The sequence below is a fragment of the Mus caroli genome, chromosome 16, assembly GCF_900094665.2.
Source record: "Mus caroli chromosome 16, CAROLI_EIJ_v1.1, whole genome shotgun sequence".
In the NCBI taxonomy this organism is placed as follows: domain Eukaryota; kingdom Metazoa; phylum Chordata; class Mammalia; order Rodentia; family Muridae; genus Mus; species Mus caroli.
Window position 1 is genome coordinate 17,728,404 of NC_034585.1, and position 19,286 is coordinate 17,747,689.

A 19,286-nucleotide genomic window follows, 5' to 3' on the forward strand; every position below is an offset into this window, starting at 1 on the left:
GCCTGTGGTCCAGGCACATTGAGGGCGAAGCCAGAGGCTCATCTGAATCCATGTAATCCATGAATCTCCTGGCCTGTGAGACCTGCCTGTTGTATAGAAGAGGGAAAAGAGATGTCTAACAGGAGTCTGGCCTGAAAGTTAGTTCTCAAGGACTTAGCTGCTATAATTAATTGGTATGTAGAAGACATTAAAATGGAGTCAACATAGGGACTGTCTCAGCCTACTGGAGATTGTGGTCATGAATCTCAACCTCAGATCTTCTCTGAGCTATGCTGAATGTTCAGTGGTTTGGGAAGAGAGGTCTGTGAGATAAGGGAGGATGTGTGAGCTAGCCTTGAATGTAACAGTTCCTTACAAAAAACTAAAACAGGGAAAGGGTTATGTTGCCTCATGGTTTTAGAGGCTTCAGCCATGAGCACTTGACTGTGTTACTCACGTGCTTACAGTGGGACAGAACATGGTGGGGGGGTGGGGAATGTGCCAATACAGCAGCTTAGGAGGGAGATCTCACACTTCCTACAATGTGCACCTAGGACCTGCTCGCTTCAACTAGATCCTCCTAAGAATGCACATGAATTGTGTGCACCCCAGCACTGATTCCTGTGCACCCCAGCACTGATTCCTGTGATCCCTGTGCATGGCTTTGCAAGTCACTAGTGATTTGAGATTTTTCAGACAGGTAATTCTTTTCCAACTTGGGGAACCAGTGGCCCCATGCCTGTCAGTCTTGTGAGCTTAGTCCCTGAATCCCTTTTAGCTGGTAAGCCCTCTAGGAGTCCTGCAAGTGCTTAAGGTCCCTGGAAGAGCTTTGAGCACCAAGAACATTGGAAGTTGAGGTGGTGTGAAAGGCTCAGCACATACTAGTATCAGTGGGAGGGACCACGTTAGTCTGATTTTTCAAATCCTACTTTAATAAGGGTTCTTAATCACCTTAACCTCCCTTCTGGCCTACCACTCACCAGAGGTAGTGAAAAGAAAGGTTATTAGGACACAGGAGAAGCAGTTCAGTCCACTAGCAAACCACCGAACACAAATTAGTAGCTTCATTCCAGTCTACTCAGCAGACACCACACATGAACCAACAATGGCAGCTTGATCCAGAATAAACCTCGAGACTCCACTGATCACTCTGAGTCTGAGGAAGCAGCAAGAAGCCACTGAATATCATGAGGTTTTTGGCAAGTTACTCTCTACAAGGCCATGACAAGCAAAGACCAGCAAAGTGATGCAAGGCGAACCAAAGCCTGAGCCTTGTCCCACCATCTGTGGTCATATTTATATTCTTTATAAATATCACACTTCCTCTCACGAGTCTACTTCAACAAAACCACCTCTCACCTGTGTCTGCCTCAGTGTTCTTTCATGTGTCAGCTTTAGCAAATATCCTTTCACCCGTCTGCCCCAGCAGAACATCATTATGACTTAACTGAGTCTCCAAAGAAACCAGAAATTTCCACTTCAGGCCACAGTAGAAGCTAAGTAAAGCAAACCACATAACCCCCTGGGTTCTTTGTGGCACTGTTACGGACTGGCCACCACACAGTATGAAAATGAAATTCAGCATGGGCTTAGTGTGTACCCAAGCTGACTGTAAGGACTGGGAAAAGACATTTCCAAAACTAATCATGGGCCAGTCTCCTTCACATGTGCTGGAGCCTTCCAGAAAAGAGATGGCACTCGGTGACTACAGTGTATGGCCTATGACATGCTCAGGTGTACAGTGAGGTAAGCCTGCTTGTGCTGTGAGAATGCTGGAGATGAGATGGCAGTGCCAGCCAGCCCTGTGTCAGAAAACACAAGAGGAAAGGACCCCAGGACTGGCAGGGACTCTGCCTCAACAACTACCCACTGCACTGGCTAGTTCGGTTGGAAAGCAAACTTACCAGCCTATCCTGAAGCTGTTGAGCCTACATCAAGTCTTGAGTTTTTCAGTGGCTAGTCAGTGAAGGCTGCAGTCTTCACTAAAATCCTGGACTCTGCCTCTCTTGGCCGGACTAGACTCATCAACACCACATGGATAGCTTGGCTGCTCCTCAGAAGTCATGGTTTCCTCAGTATAGTTCTTGCAAGGCACTTAGGCCAGTTGACAAGTTGTTCATCTCCATATGCTATTGGTGCCTTGAGATCTAGTGGACATCTTGCTAGGTTCCCTCTGGCCCAGATAACCTGGAAGTCAAGTGTAGCTGAGGATAAGGTAGGATAAGAGACCACACCCTCAGACCATGTCTGTGCCAATGCTGGGATTGATCATAGGCACTGGAGATGCTGCATAAGCACTGCCCTAAATGAGTTTGGTCTTACACTCAGCTCTTTGCATTTTAGTTTGTTACATGTATGTGTACATTTGCATGTGTGTTGGTGGACACACGTGTGGGTATGTATGAGTGCATCCCTGTGGAGATCAGAGGACGACCTCAGGAGTTACTCCTTGGGCCCTTTGACCTTTTGAAACAGTCTATCATTCTCCTGGAACTTTACCAAATAAACTAGATTAGCTGGCCAGCAGGGTTCCAGGAGCCAACATCACTCAAATTATAGGCACACTACCCTGCATGGCCTTTTATGTGGTTTGGGGGATCAAACTCAAGGTCCTCTTGCTTGTAAGACAAGCACTTTAGCAACTGACCTGTCTCCCTACCCCTCCCATTTGTTTTTAACTCATAAACTAAGGAGCCCAGTATGGAGTAAGAAGGGTATATTACATCTCTCAACACCTTGTTTTCCCTAATCAGTAAAACAGGAATAACAGTGTATTGGAGAGTTGTACATTGTTGTGCCCAGGATTAAAACAAATGCATTATTGGAAGGGACATGGGCAGTGAGCATAGGCTCATGCAATCCAAGTTTATCAGTCAAAGTGTAATCACATGCCCCTAATAACTGTTAAATAGGTGACACAAGGAAAACTCCCACTATGGCTTTGTCACTTGTGGGCTTTGTCACTTGTAGTCTGGGCCCAGGGATGTTTCCAGGTTCTTGGATCTTTATTCAAGAATGAAATGAAAGCCTCAAAAGTAGCAAGAGAATTTTATTTAAAGCAAAGCAATAGAAAAGGCTGAAGAGAGCAGCAGGCCACATGAGTGTAGGTAGAAGGGCCCTGATGGCAGTCGGGACTGCCTTTTAGAGAGATTAGAGGAATTCGGTTACTAGGGTGTATGCTTCTATTTTGTCTGACAGGCTTGGGTTGCATGAGCCTGTGTCAACTGCACATGTCCCTTTCCATAATGTGTTTGACTGTAATCATGTGCACACCCAATAATACACAGGCTTAAGATGGTAAATGGAGGATGTCCCTAAAAGTTTGCCTGTAGACGCAGTTCTGCCTTGCTGATCGTGCACCCCAAGGCAATCCAGGCTAGATTGGCTCTCCTTCCCTTGTACCTAGATATATTGGAAATACATTTGAATAGAAATTGATCTGGACATGGTAGTACATGCCTTTAACTCTAACACTTGAGAGACAGAAGCAGATGACTCTCCATGAGTAGTAGCCTGATTTTCATAGTTCAGACCAGCCAGGGCTACACAGTTAGACTTTCTAAAAACAAAAGAAACTGTCCATGTTTGATCATAAAATAACAGTAGTTATTCCATTGTCCAGAGTGGGGATGTATGAACAGCTTAGTGCTAGTGGGAGTCCTGGGTTGCTAGGTGCACTGCTCAGAGAGGAGTGTGGTTGCTAAGATACACTTCATGCCTGCCTTCCTGTTTCTAGTATCTCACAGCTTAGTCATTATAATAATCATTACTATTTGTTGTGAGCTGCAGGATTTATTGACTCTTGTTCTTGTTAGGCTTTGGTTTTGTTTGGCTTAACTTATGCCTGGACAACATGTTTCTTGCTTTAGCCTGATCTTGTCTAAGTGTATGTTCAGGACCTCCCATATACACCACACACACACACACACACACACATTCATTGGAGGCCAAGCAGACCGAATGGATGTCAACAATATCAGCCTCCTGCTGGATCAGATAGGTTATCTGCTGTGGCCTTTTGCATCAGTGCTCTTGATCAGGTGTCAAGTGTGCTCTAGAATGGCCATGGGCTAGATGTTACCAAGAGCACTTTGCTTTATACCAGTGTCTACCACAGAGGACTTCTGCTGGTGGGAAGAGCAGATTCAGGTGAAGAACACATTCCACGGTTTGATGTCTGATGGTGTTTAGAAGTCATAAGTGGGCAATAATGCCCACAGGGTCTCACTCAGTCCTACAGTGTACATGGAGTCATTTTCCTGAATCTGCTGGTAGTCACAGCTTAGGGCCAAAGGACCTCCTCCATTAGGGAAGGCAGCATTGGTGACTGACATAGGCACCAGCTTGGACAGGTGGAACCACAACCACAGCTCCTATGCAGCCTTCTAGGACTCAGCACAATGGGCTGGATTTGCACTGCACCAGAAGGTCTGATTCTCCCGCTTCTCCAGACTTACCACAAACTGTTAGGCTCTGCAAGCAACAGGATGTGTCTTGCCAGCACCATCACAACTGTTTTTAGACAAGGTCTCAGTATAGCCCAGGGCTGCCCAAACCCTCACTATTTAGCCACAAGTGGCCTTACTTAATCTCCCTTCTGTCTCCCAAATGCTATGATTTACAGATATGTGTACCACATCCTGTTTGCTTTACTGATTTTAATTTTTTTAAATTACATTTATTTGTACATGTATTTACATGTACATATGTCTACACATACCACACTGCACCTGTTGTAGTTGGAGGACAACTTGCAGGGGTTGGTTGGTTCCTTCCCACTGAGTGGTCCCAGGTGAACTCAGGCCGTCAGGCTTGGTGAGAAATACCTTAATGCACTGAACCATTGCACTGGCTTTGCCTTATTGATTTTTAGTGAGCTATGGCTTGTAATGCTATGTGACTAGAAACCACTACATTTAGTCAGATTCCACAGTCAAAATGAACACCCCTTTGTATTGTTGGGCCCAGAAAGAACCTAATCTTGGGCTCTCCCACTGTAAAGATGTTTTCTTCTGACTCTTCTGCACATGCACACATGCACACACCCACACACACCACACACATCTAGTTTTTCCTGGGTGCTCTATTCCAGACCTACTCCACCATTCACTACTTCATAGAGCTCCAAGTTTTTGTTCTCCTGTCTCCCCATGTGCCCCTCCTCCTCTCCGAGGCTTGTGACTCTCCCTCGCCTGGGTTTTGTACCACTATGCCAGGGATGCGGCTGTGTTGTTTTATGAAGACTGGCTCTCATGTAACTAAGGTTGCCCTTGATCTTGATGACAATCCTGCTTTGCCTCTCTGGTGCTAGGATTATAGCACTAAGCCTGGTCCCCATTGGCCAATTTATTTACTTACTTAATCTTATTTGTTGTTTGTTTGCTTGTTTTGAGACAGGGTCTCACTCTGTAAACTACCTCTGGCTGTCCTGGAACTCTGTAGTCCAAGACGACCTCAAACTCACAAAAGATTTCCCTGCCTCCGCCAACCAAGTGCTGGGGTTACACGAGTGCACAACCATGCCTGGTATCAGCTGACTTGGTTGGTTGGTTGGTTGGTTGGTTGGTTGGTTGGTTGGTTGGTTTGAGACAGGATCTCACAATGTATCTCTGGCTGTCCTGGAACTCACTTTTTAGACCAAGCTGGCCTTGAACCCAGAGATCTGCCTGTCTCTGCCTCCCAAGTACTGGGATTAAAGGTGTGGCCCACTACTGTCAGCTGAATTTCTACTGGTGTTTCGAGACAGGGTTTCTCTGTGTAGCCCTGGCTCTCCTGGAACTCACTCTGTAGACCAGGCTGGCCTCGAACTCAGAAATCTGCCTGCCTCTGCCTCCCAAGTGCTGGGATTAAAGGCGTGCGCCACCACTGCCTGGCTTGTTCATCCCCTTTTAGCCTTTTTGTTTAGTTTAGGACCCAGCACTGGAGTGGCACTGCCCACACCTATGCTGTATTCTCTCACCTCAGCTATCCCAGTAATAAATTGCCTACAGAGGCTTCAGAGACGGCTTAGGAGTCAAGAGCTCTTCCAGGGGACCTGAGCTTAGATCCTAGTACCCATGTTGGACAGCTTACAACTGCCTGAGTCCAGATCCAAAGAATATTCTTTGGCCTCCATTGGCTCCTACACACAGGTGACACACACACACATATTTTTTTAAAAAAAGAAATTCTCGTAGACATGCCAGAGGTTGGTCTCCTGATTGACTCTAGATCCTACCAAATTCACAATATTAACATGAAAGTCCCTAAGTAATCACAGTTGCTAACCTAACTTACTGGACATGAGCCCCAAGAAAAGAAATGGTATTTTGTTTTGTGGATATTTGAGACAGGGTTTCTCTGTAGCCCTGGCTGTCCTGGAACTCAGGGTAGAGCAGGCTGGCCTTGAACACCCTGAGATCCATCTGTTTCTATGCCTCTACCTCTCAAATGCTGAAATTAAAGGTATGTACAACAACTGTCCAGCACAGACATGTTGGTTGACTTAGCATGCATGATTTCATGATTCTAGAGGTCTGCCTTCCTGCTGAGTCAGACCTGGGTTTGATGTGTCAGAGGAGTTTGAGGTGACTGTTTCTCCTCCAACTGGGCTGCCTCTCAAAATAGGCCACCTAATCACTACTGAGTACAGGCCTTAGGACCTTCCTCCACCTCACAGTATGGCTGTTGACTGGGACAGCCACAAGCAAGCCTTCTCAGGACAAGTGGCTGCTGAGGAAAGAACCTGCCATCCGATCGGACATTTCCTACATGTTCTTTCTAGAGGCTTACTCTTCCCCCTGTAAACTGATGTGCCAAGGGCTGGAGATGGTTCAGTAGCCAAATACTTGCTTAGCAACTCAACCAGAGAGGATGGTTATGTTGATTCCTTGTCTTCTCTGTCTGACTTATGTTTATTATGTTATAAAGCTGTCGGAAGTAAAGCTCAAAGAGATGCACACTCAGTGACAACTGCCACCGCCTTTCCTCCTGTTGATGGCTTTTTGGATTGTTCATCAATTGTACCTCAGTGGTTCACTGGGCCTGGGTCCACTGACTTACATGCTGTTCTTTCCCTCAGAGGTCACTGTTCCTACAAGGATAAAGTTGAGAGGCACGCCTGCAGGAACATAATGCGGTCTGGAGTGTGCCCCATCACCACCAGATACCCCAACCCTGCCCCTCCCAGTTTGACTGATGGGCTCCTGCGCTGGCAGCCTGTCATGTGCTTCAGTGCCTCTCTGCCCTGCCAGATCTCATGTATCTCAGCAAAGCTGAAGCTGGTTTTGAGGAGTGCATAGTAAAGCCACATCATCACTAGTGTCAGGGTGGGTGGGTGTGTTAGGTTGTGCAGGAGTATGACACTGTAGGTAATGTGTTAGTGTCTTTGTATACGTGTTGCAGTTTTTCTCTTAGCCTGGCTAGCTAGCGAATTATTAAGTCTGGGCTATTAACAAAAATTTAAGGGCACAACAACTGAGCAGTATTAATCGATTTTTATCCTTTGTGCTAATCTGGCTACCTCCCAGCTGAAATCACCAAGATACTTGCATTTCATGGCTTTCTCTCCTGGACTCTCTCCCCATGGCTAATCCCTACTTCATCACTCTCCTACCCTGCCTAGGAGGAAGTCCATCCCTATTCTCTCCTCTGCTCAATCATTGGCTGATCAGCTAGCTTTACTGACCAATCAGGGAATAATTGGGGAACAATGTTATACAACATTGAGACAAGAGAGTCTTAGAGTAAGGATTGCAACCAGATATGGGGACACAAGACTAATATAAGTATAATCTAAATTTACACAGTACACAATAACATTATGCCTACAGTAATGTACACCAAAATATTCTAGGAGGTGGTGAGAAGGCTAGGCTGATTCCATGACGGGCTTCAAATTGGCAGTTAAGGAGACTGGGCAAGTCCAGGCCTCAGGAGCTGCCCTGTCACCAGGCCTGAGGCAAGGACAGTGGGTCAGCAGGAGTTTCCAGCCCCCACACGCTGGTAATGGAATGTCCATAGAGATGGTCTCAACAGATAACACAGAGGTCACCTACCCTGGAATTCCCTAATATGCTTTAAATCAGGCCTGCAAGCTGACTTGGGGATCTCTCTGTCTTGGTAATGGGAGACCCCAGCATGCTGAACTGCTGCAGAATAAAACACTTTTTGCATTTACATACTATTTGAGTCTAGGGTATCATTCCATTCGTGGACCCTTACAGTGGGACATCAAATGGTTTCATGGAGAAATAAGGTTTTTTGTTCTACATTAGGGAGAGGTCCCTCCTCTTCAGCTCCTCAGATCCCAATCTGGGAAACAATCTTCCACCATGGAGAGGATCTCAGATCTGGGCTCCAGAGAGGAAACAGGTAGAGCAAGCAAGAATTTATTTTTAGCAGGCAAGAAAAAGTAGCAATCGGCCCTTCTGAGAGAGCAGTGCAGGGCCCCCTGGAGGGTTAGCTGCCCAGGACCACTCTGCCACTTCTCACTGTGCCTTCCCCTGGAGACCTTACCTGTAATGAGGTCTCTTACAGTTGGGTGCATAAAGGAGTGACTACGCAGATAGTCGAGAGACTTGCTCTAACGGAAAGGTAAGGGTGCCTGCTCCTCAAAGGGTTACTTCTGTCCTCCAGAGTACTTCTTACTGCAGCCTGACTGAGACGGGCTTGGTTATTTTTCTCGGCACTCTGGCCAACATCTTATCTGATTAACATAGCTGTCTCATTGTCTTACCTTCCCCAGTCTTTCCAGATTCAGTGTTTTAACTCTGACATCTGTGTTTCAATTTTCCTGTTAAGTACTTTTTTATTCCTCTGTGTGTGTGTGTGTGTGTTGTGTATATGTGGTACGTGCATGTGCGTGCACGTGAGGAGAACAAAACAGGACATCAGATGTCTTCCTTTGTTTCTCCTCACATCATAGCCCTGAACCAGCACCTCTAGTTAAGGCAGAAGCTCCCAAGTTAATCTAGGCTGACTGGCCAGCAAGCTCTTGGGATCCTTCTGTCTCTACCCCAAAAAGCTTTGGTTTCAGTCATTCACAGCCGTCCCTAGCTTTTTACATAGGTGCTGGGATCCAAACTCAGGTCGTCATGCCTGCAGAGCAAGTGGCCTTACCCATGGAGCCAGCCTTCATCCACCCTAAAGTATCCTTAAGTATAAAAGTATCAGAACAAGTGCTTCAAAGTTGCTACATCCCCTTCCCGCATATGTATCTATCTTAGTTAGCTCCCTGTTGCTTAAGGAGACAGCCAGTATACATGAGTTTAAAAGCTTTTTTAGATTAATTGCTTGATTGAATTGATTTGGCCATGATAATGTAGGTCGATGGTCTTGCTGGTTGGGGCTCAAAAAAGCTAGTAGAGCCTCAAAGCTTTATAATCTCTCTAAAGAAGATACTGTGTCCACCAATAATCTGTCAGAAAGCCTTAAACAAAGAAGGCCAGAACAAAAGCAACCAAGATTGAGAGTCTTTTTTCTCTAAGTGTCCTGCAAGGCAAATTTGGATACATTGCACAAAAGAAACAGTGCACTAAGAAAAATGAAGAGGCTGCAGAATATTCATCCTTAGAGGATGAAGCCAAACAAAAACACCGGGAGCAGACTGCCAAGAGATGTAGGTTGTCTTTGTTGAGAGCTTCTACGTCTGAGTCCAGTCAAAAATGAGTCCTTACAAGTAACAAGAAGTTGGGGCACAATGTTTTACCCCTTTAATCCCAGCACCCAGACAGCAGGGGCAGGTGGATCTCTGCAAGTTCAAAGCCAACCTAATCTAGACCAGTATGGGTGAGTCGGGGGGACACATCCATCAGAATAAATTTCAAATCCTGTAGCCCCTTGTCTGGTGTCTCCTTTTAAATGCTTTGCCTGCTGACTGCAACACGTGTTCTCTCCTGGGCTGGTTTTATTCCCTGCATCCAGCTCTCCCTTGCAGACATCCCATAGCCCTGGCACCTCGGCCATCTTGGAGGCTCCAGTGAGATCCAAGCTTCACTTTCACAGCTTCATACCTGCCTGGCCTCAAAGGTTTTCCTTAACCATGAAGAAGATGCCACACTGCCTTACTTGGATTTCCTCGATGACTCAAAAGCCAGAAGCACATGGATGTTGCTGCCGGGTTTTACTATCAGCTTTTCCCCTTGAATCACATTAATACCAGCTTTGATTTGTAGTTGCTCTTTAGGAACAGAAAATCACTCAGGCCTTGCTTTCTTTTACAAGTTGGAAGCTTAGCTGTGTGGGGTCTTTCCCTGAGGGCACCCCTTCCCTTTACTGTGTTTAAAATCAGGCCTCACCTGGCAGTGGTGGCGCACGCCTTTAATTCCAGCACTTGGGAGGCAGGGGCAGGTGGATTTCTGAGTTCAAGGCCAGCCTGGTCTACAAAGTGAGTTCCAGGACAGCTAGGGCTATACAGAGAAACCCTGTCTTGAAAAACCATAAATAAATAAACAAACAAACAAACAAACAAAACCAGGCCTCTCACACTTGTCTTTTTTTCTTAAGATTTACTCATTTTATATATGTGAGTCCTCTACTTGCATGTACACATGCATGTCCAGAGAGGGCATCAGATTATGTTACAGATGATAGTGAGCAACTGTGTAGTTGCTGGGAATTGAACTCAGGACCTCTGGAAGAGCAGCCAGTGCTCTTAACTGCTGAGCCATCTCTCCAGCTTCCATCTCTCTCTCTTTGTCTCTTTCAGCATAAGTCTTAGCTCCAACATTAAATCCCGGTGCTCGGGCTGGTGAGATGGCTCAGTGGGTAAGAGCACCCGACTGCTCTTCTGAAGGTCCAGAGTTCAAATCCCAGCAACCACATGGTGGCTCACAACCATCTGTAACAAGATCTGACTCCCTCTTCTGGTGGGTCTGAAGACAGCTACAGTGTACTTATATATTTTAAATAAATAAATTTTTTAAAAAAATCCTGGTGCTCCTTAAATTATACTCTGTGTGTGTGTGTGCACACGTGTGCATGCGTGCCTCATTACTCTTTTTTCACTATAGACCTACATATAAGCGGTCACTAATAACCACACAGCAGAGTCAATATTTGTTCATCTGGAAAGCTCCACCATTAAGGAAAATTGTTACTTTTTAATTTAGCTTCAGGCAGATTCTTAGAAGAAGGGCAAAAGCAGCCACATTCTTCACTAAAATATAACAAGAATGGCCTCTAGCACAGTTGCTAATATTGTTCCCCTCTGCAACATTTTGAGTTGGGACCCCACAGTCTGCACCATTTCAGAACAACTGTTGTCCCAGACCCTACCAGGATGGCCCATTAAACCCATTTAAAATTGATCAATAACTTTCCTAGTTCAAAGTCTTGAAACGATAGCACAGTCAGGCTGGTCACAGCAATAGCCCACTCCCTGGTCCCAACTTCTAAGTTAGTTGTCTATGGTTGTAATAAAGTGCTATGACCAAGCCAATTTATAAAAGAAAGCATTTAAATTTGGATCACAGTTTCAGAGGGTTAGAGTCCATGATGGAGAAGAAGGAGCTTACATCTTGACCAATAGACACAAGGCAGAGAAAGTGCACTGGGAATCACAAGAGTCATTTGAAACCTCAGAATCTGGAGTGACACACTTCCTCCAACAAGACCACACCCCCCAATCCTTCCCACACAGTCCAATACTGGGACCACATACTCAAGCATAGGAGCCTCTGGGGACCGTTCTCATTCACACTACCACACATGAAACCATCTTCTCTTGACTTGGGATGGAGCTCAACTGGTAGAGTACTTGCCTAACACAGAACTCCTGGGTTCCATACACTACCTGTGGGGACCCAGCACTGGGGATGCTGCAGAGTGAGATGCTCAAGGCCAACTTTTTCAGTCTCTTGCAGAAAATCCTCTCACATTTGGATTGGACTTGGTATTGCAGTGACTACACACTTTAGTTAGGAAGCTGATACTGTTTATGATTAAGCCATGCCATCTTTCTGCTTCATTTGGATAACTTAATAAAATCTTTAAAAAAAAAAAAAAAGGAAGTGCCACCACTACCCAGCTGATTTTGTAAATTCTTAGTTAAGTAAATTCTCTAATAATTTATAATTGTGTATGTGTTTGCATGTGTGCATTGGCTGTTGGACACATGTGTACAGGTACACATACCTTGAATCCACTCTCAGCCCAGGTAGACCTTGAGGTCTGCTTACATATTAGCCCTCTGATATCTGGGATTATACAGAGGCTTAAACTATCAGGCTCAGCTTAGATTTCTCTTTGTTGTTTGTTGGATTTTGAGCTAGAATCTCACTCTGTTTCCCTGGCTGGCCTATAGCTTGCTAGTAGACAAGGTCGGCCTCAAACCTGCCGTCCTCAAACTTGCCGTGGTTCTCCTGCCTCTGTATGCATAGTATAAACCACTAGGCCCAGCCTGGCTTTGACCTCTCAGCTCTCCCTAGTTGACAGACTCCTTACTGATTTTTAGTATTCTTGGCTCTCCCCACCATCATGTGAATATCCCTTTAAATTTTAATTCTGTGGCATACACATGCAACCTCAACAGTACAGGTGGAGGCAGGGGATTCAAAGCTGTCCTTGGCTCTGTATCTGTCACTTATTCCTGACCTTGCTCTCATGACTTTCCATTAGTTGGTTTTGGAGGGTTTTGGTTTGTTGTTGTTGTTGTTGTTGTTGTTGAGACAGGCTGGATCTCATTATGTAGCTCTGGCTGTTTTGGAACTTGCTATGTAGACCAGGTTGGCCTTGAACTCACAGAGATCCATCTGTTCTGCCTCTTGAGTGCTGGGATTAAAGGAGCCCTCCACACTAGAGCTGCCATCATCTAAGAGGCAAGCTTTCTCTGTTCTACCTGAAAATTCCCCCCTTGTCATTATCTTTGACAATTCTTCTTTACCCTTTAGATCTCAAATCTCAAGTAGCAGTATATTGATTTCTTTTTGTTTTTGTGTATAATGATTGACTGGTTTTGTGTCAACTTGACACAAGGTAAAGTTATCAGAGATGAAGGAGCTACAGTTGAAGAAATGTTTCCATGAGACCCAACAGTAAAGGCATTTTCTCAATCAGTGATTCAAGTGGAAAGGCCCAGCCCGTGGTGGGTGACATCATCCCTGGGATGGTGGTCCTGGGTTCTATAAGAAAACAGGCTGAGCAAGCCATGGGAAGAAAGCCAGCTCCCATGAAGACATCACCCCACCCCACCCCCTGCCCTGTTTGAGTTCCTGACTTCCTTCAATGATGAATAATGATGAGAAGGGTAAGCCAAATAAACTTTTTCCTCTCCAACTTGTTTTTGGTCACGGTGCTTTGTCATAGAAATAGAAACCCTGACTAAGAGATTATTATAAAAGTGATATGAAGGAGTTTATGTGGGCTTATAGCTCCAGAGGGAAGAGTTCTTTGTGGGGAAGCATGGCAGCTGGCCGAGGCATGGCTGCAAGAGCAGGAAGCTGAGTGACCACAACTCCAGCTGCAAGGATGAAGCAGAGACGGGGAAATGAAAGTAGCATGGGTGGGCTGGCGAGATAACTCAGTGGGTAAGAGCACTGACTGCTCTTCCGAAGGTCCTGAGTTCAAATCCCAGCAACCACCTGATGGATCACAACCACCCGTAATGAGATCTGGCACCTTCTTCTGGCACATCTGAAGTCAGCTACAGTGTGCTTATGTATAATAATAAATAGATCTTTAAATCAATCAATCAATCAATCTTTGGGCAAGAGCGAGTGGGGATGGAGCAAGCAAAGGTCCTGAGTTCAATTCCCAGCAACCACATGATGGCTCACAACCATCTGTACAGCTTCAGTGTACTCCTATACATAAAATAAATCTTTTTTAAAAAAGAAACAGAGCCCTGCTGTATTGTGCGGTGTTGGTGGAAGTGGCAGCAGTGCTGTCTGGGCCCCATCGTTCTACACAGGCATAACGTGGCAGTGGGCTTGTGCTGGGATGAGCGCACAGTGCCAAGCTTGGGGTGGAGTCATGGCCAGTACAGCGGTAGCAGTTGGATTGACCATTGCTGCTGCAGGATTTGCAGGATGTGTAAAGTCTCAAGTAAAACAAGTTTTTCAGTCTACCAAAAATCTGCCTTCAGTGGTGGGTACTATAGAGGTGGGTTTGAACCCAAAATGACAAAATGGGAAGCAGCATTAATATTAGGTGTAAGCCAATAAAGGGACGATCAGGGATGCTCATCACCGGATTATGCTCTTAAATCACCCAGACAAGGGAGGATCTTCTTATATAGCAGCCAAAATCAATGAAGCTAAAGACTTACTAGAAGTACAAACTAAAAAATAAAGTAAACCGGGTGTGATGGCACACGCCTTTAATCCCAGCACTCGGGAGGCAGAGGCAAGGGGATTTCTGAGTTCGAGGCCAGCCTGGTCTACAAAGTGAGTTCCAGGACAGCCAGGGCTACACAGAGAAACCCTGTCTCGAAAAAACAAAAAACAAACAAACAAAATGTAATCTGATGAAAAAAAAAAAAGAAACAGAAAAAGAAAAAGAAAAAGAAAGTAGGATGGGTAATATGCTCTCAAAGCCTTCCTAATGCCCTCCCCCCTTAGGTCTGATTGCACCTCCCCATGACCACCCTGTCTTAGCTTGGGTTTCCATTGCTGTCAAGAGACACCATGAGCAAGGCAACTGTTTGTTTGTTTTTTTTTAATTTTTTAAAAGAATTATTCATGTTATATGTATATGAGTACACTGTAGCTGTCTTCAGACACACCAGAAGAGGAAATCAGATCCCATTACAGATGGTTGTGAGCCACCACGTGAGTACTGAGAATTAAACTCAGGACCTCTGGAAGAGCACTCAGTGCTCTTAACCACTGAGCCATCCTTCCAGCCCGGTAAGGCGACTCTTATAAAGGAAAATATTTGACTGAGGCTGGCATTCAGAGGTCAGTCCATTATGATCACAGCAGGAAGCACAGGAGCATGCAGGCGGACATGGACTGGAGGACGTGACAGTTCTACATAGTCATTCAAAGGAAGCCAGAAGCAAACTGACTTCTGGGCATCTAGGGGGAGGGTCTCAAAGCCCACTCCCACAGTGACACACTTCCTCCATCAAGGCCACACCTCCTAATAGTGCCACTCCCTGGACCAAACATATTCAAACCACCACACACCCCAAAGAGTGTCACCAACTTTGGACTAGGTGAGCCTAAAGGAGAGATTCTCATTCAAGCCACCACACACAGGTTTCGTGGTCCCTACTCAAGGCTCAATCAAACCCCCTTCCTGAAATGCGTACATCTTTGAAACAGTTAAAAATTCAAGTTTAAAAACAAACAAACAAACAAAAACAAAAACACAGGCCGGGCAGTGGTGGCACATGTCTTTAATCCCAGCACTTGGGAGGCAGAGGCAGGCAGATCTCTGAGTTCGAGGCCAGCCTGGTCTACAGAGTGAAATCCAGTTCAGCCAGGGCTACACAGAGAAACCCTGTCTCGAAAAAAACCAACCAACCAAACAAAAACAGATGTAATGGTAGGTGTATTCCTATTCTGGCATTAGGGAGACTGAGGCAGGAGAATCAAATTTGAGGCCAGGCTGGGGCAACAAAGAAAGACCTTGTCTCAAAAACAAAGGCTGGCATGTAGCTCTGTGGGAGAAAACTTGCTGAGCACTGGTGAGAAATCCTGGGTTTAACACCCACTACCAAAAAGTAAACAAAATGAATCTAATTAAACTAAGAAGTATAGTGTGACTGTGAATTCGATTCAAGACAATACCTGATCATGATGGCTCATATCTGCAGTGTTGGGTACTTGGGATATGTGGCAGGGAGGCCACTTGTGCCAACCAATTAGACAGTAGACTGGGCATCATAGCAAGGCCCATCTCAAAACAGCATAGTAATAGTGCCAGTTCTTCCAGAATTAATATCAGGTCTAATGCAATCCTTAGAGTCTCAGCAACTCCCTGCTCCCCTGGGTTTAAAAAAGAGAGAAACGAGTTTGTAATTAAGGACATTGTGGCTCTTCCAGAGGACCTAGGCTCAGTTCCCAGCTCCCACTGGGCAGCTCACAGTTGTCTGTAACTCCAGTTCCAGATGATCCAGTGCCCTCTTTTGAATTCATGGCACCGTGTCTGCACTGGAGCCCCGACCTACATGCAGACAAAATGCATAGGCATACAAATAAATCTTTAGAAACAAAGTATACTCTAATACAAACACTTTCCTTTAAATAAAAATGACTTGCATTTTGCAATCTGAAACTGTGTCATCAAGCTCTGTGACCTCCTTCACAGACTCCAGCTGACAATGTACAACTAACTCTGCAGTGTCCCTGGGCATACTGTAGAGATGTTCTTCTGGTCAGAGTCTCTCTGGCAGCTTCAGGGGCTGTGTTCTTTAATTCACTTTCATTACATTTATTCACTTGGTGGATGTGGGTGTGCACATGGCATGGCGTGTGCAGAGAAGTCAGGGGACAACTTGCAGGAGTCTACTGATGGTGTGTGTGGGTCTAGGACATTGAACTCAGGCTTGGCAGCAAGTGCCTTTCCCTGCTGTGCCAGCCCAGGGGCTGGACTCTGATCAAGTATCTAATCACATACAGGTTTTCCTTTGCTGAGGGAATGTGAACTTGAGAGCTATTGGCTTTCTCTAGTCCAGTGCCTTTGGAGAGGGGGAAGGAGAGTATTCATGGCAAAATCTCACTATGTAGCCCTGGTTGTCCTGGATCTTGCTCTGTAGACCAGGCTGAACTCACAGACATCCACCTGCCTCTGCCTCCCAAGTGATGGGATTAAAGTGTGTGCCACCACAGCCAGCTGTAATTTTTTTATTAAATATTTTATTTATTTACATTTCAAATGTTATCCCCTTTCTTAGTTTCCCCTCCAAAAATCCCCCATCCTCTTCCCCCTCCCCCTGCTCCCCAACCCACCCACTCCTGCTTCCTGGCCCAGGCATTCCTCTATACTGGGGCATAGAACCTTCACAGGACCAAGGGCCTCTCCTCCCATTGATGGTAATGTTTTTTAGAATTATTTATTTTGTGTATATGAGTACACTGTCACTGTCACCACACACACCAAAAGAGGACATTGGATCCCATTACAGATGGTTGTGAGGCACCATGTGGTTGCTTGGAATTGAACTCAGGACCTCTGGAAGAGGAGTCAGTGCTCTTAACCTCTGAGTCAACCTCTTAATCTCCTGCTCCCTTGTAATTTTTTTAAAACTATTTTATGTTAAGGCTGGAGTGATGGATCAGCAGTTACGAGTAGTTGCTCTTCTAGAGGACTGGGATTTAAGTCCCAGCACCCACATGGCAGCTCACAGCTGTCTGTAACTTCAGTTCTGGAGGATCTGATGCCTTCTTTTGGCCTCAGGCATACAAGTGATGCACACACATATATATTCAAGCAGAACATCTATACACATAAAATAAAATAACAATTTAAAATTAGGCCTAGAGAGGTGTCTCAGTGGCTAAGAGCTTCTATTACTCTTCCAAAGGACCTGAGTTTGATTCTCAGCACTCACATCAGGCAGCTCAAAAACTACCTGTGCCTCCTGCTGCAGAAGGACCATGTCTCGGGCCTCTGCATTCACCTGTATAGACATACATAATTTATACATAAAATCTTGTTTTAAATTTAATTTTGTATATTTACGTACTTCTTATGTGTGTGTATGTGTGTCTGTGCACTGGTGTCAGTGGAGGCCAGAGAAGGGTGACTGACTTCCTGGAGCAGGCGGTTATGAGCAGCTTGATGTGGGTGCTGGGAATCAAACTCAGGTCCTCTGAAAAAGCAGCAAGCACTCATAGCCATGAGCCATCTCTCCAGCCCCTATCTGAAATTATCATTTTTTTAAACATTGCATGTGATGTGTGTGTTTCTGTATGTGTGTGGTATGTATGTATGTATGTATGCATGTATGTATGCATGCATGCATATGTGCTCACATGCATGCACCATAGTGCACATGTGGGAGTCAGGACAACTTTGTGGAGTCAGTTCTCTCCTTCTCTGTATGTGGGTTTCAGGGATCAACCTCAGGTCGCCAGTCTTGAGTGGCAACTGTCTTTGCACACTGAGTCATCTCTAACCCCTCTCCCCCAATCTGGAATTCTTGATTTGGTAAATTTGTGATGATGAATCTGATCTGTACCAACGAGAAACTCTAGAGTCTGTGCTGAGCCTGGAGGTGTTTCAAGGACAGAACACAAAATCCCTGCCACGAGGCTAAGGACTCTTCTTTTTTGAGGCCACATCTGCTAAATGTCCAGCCTGAACTTTCACCAACTCCAGCAAGAATTTTTAGAGATAAGATTAGCCTTGGCCTGGCATGGTGGCAGCCACCTTCAACCCAGACACTTAGGAAACAGAGGCAGGTGGATCTCTGTGAGTTTGAAATCAGCTTGGTCTATAGAGCAAGAGCCGGGACAGCTAGGGCTACACAGAGAGATTCTGTCTCAAGCAAACAGAAAGATTAACTGAGCCAGCTGTGGTTCGGGCTGAGGCAGGAAAGACTGCTATGGGTGTGAACATAGTTTGAACTACACTATCAAGACTGTCTCGAAAACCTGAAACCTTGTCAGGGTATCCTTGTTAATCATATCCTTAATCCCAGTACATAGGAGGCATATGCACATGGATCTCTGTAACCAGGAGCATTTTGTTCCCAGAATAATGACTCTGAGACTTAATTATTTATGAGTCAATGCTTAGGCCATAAGCTTGGGCTTGTTCCCAACTAGCTAATGACAAATATCTCATTTATTCTAGTCTATGTATACCATATGGCTATTTACCTCTCTTCAGTTTCATGAGTCTGTCTCCCCTGAGCCCAGGGTGAAATTCCAACCTCTATCAGAATTCCTGCCTTCTATTTCCTGCCTCTTGCTAATAGGCCATCAGCTCTTTATTGACAGGTGATGGGTTCACACAGTACACACACAAGAGATTCTCTCTACAGATCTCTGTGAGTTTAAGGCCAGCCTGGTTTACATCAAGAGTTCTAGGACAGCTAAGGCTACATAGAGAGACTATATATATATATATATATATAGCCACTCCCAAAAGTACATATATGCAAGATTATTCTACAATTTATATGGAAAGGCAAAAGAACTAAAATAATTCAAATTATTTTTGAAAAACAAGAATAGAGGAATCCTTTTTAAGGCAAGAATTTCTTGCCTTATCTATCTTCAGTATTTGCTCACATCAAAACTGTGATATGGGCAAAATAATAAATATCTAAGCATAATAGAAAACCAAGGGCCTAGCAAACACAGAAGTGGATGCTCACAGTCAGCTATTGGATGGATCACAGGGCCCCCAATGGAGGAGCTAGAGAAAGTACCCAA

At 45.2% G+C, this 19,286-nt stretch overlaps 1 pseudogene; it reads left to right on the plus strand.

Annotated features, from left to right (window-relative positions):
- Positions 1-13,929: 13,929 nt before the first annotated feature.
- On the plus strand, positions 13,930-14,247 carry LOC110312110 (annotated as a pseudogene).
- The last annotated feature ends 5,039 nt before the right edge of the window (positions 14,248-19,286 follow it).